Genomic DNA, 439 nt, shown 5'->3' with positions numbered 1-439 from the left:
CTGCTGCTGCTGCTGCTGCTGCTGCACTTGGGCTCCGAGTCAGTCCCATTCGAGCAGGGGCATGGATCCTCCCTAGGGTGAGAGCTAAACCCTAAACCCTAAACCCTAAACCCTAAAACCCTAAAACCCTAAACCCTTAAATTCCGCCTCTATAGCTGGAACGTACACAAAATATTTTATTTAGGGTTTAGGGTTTAGGGTTTAGGATGGAAGAGCAAGCAAAAGAGCGTCAAATTGATGTGCTGCTGATGCTGCTGCTGTTGCTGCTGCTGTTGCTGCTCTTGCTGCTGCAGCGGATCCTGCTGCTGCTGCTGCTGCTGCTGCTGCTGTCTTCGCCCTTTAAACCCCCCAAGCCTAATAGGGGGGTACTCCAAATAAAAATAATTAAAAGACACACAAAATTCCGCAGCAGCAGCAGCAGCAGCAGCAGCTGCTGCTG

Source organism: Eimeria mitis, genomic scaffold (genome assembly GCF_000499745.2).
Source record: "Eimeria mitis Houghton genomic scaffold, Emh_scaff878, whole genome shotgun sequence".
Taxonomy (NCBI): Eukaryota; Apicomplexa; class Conoidasida; order Eucoccidiorida; family Eimeriidae; genus Eimeria; species Eimeria mitis.
The sequence above is the reverse complement of the archived record's forward strand: the minus strand, read 5'-3'. Positions refer to the sequence as shown.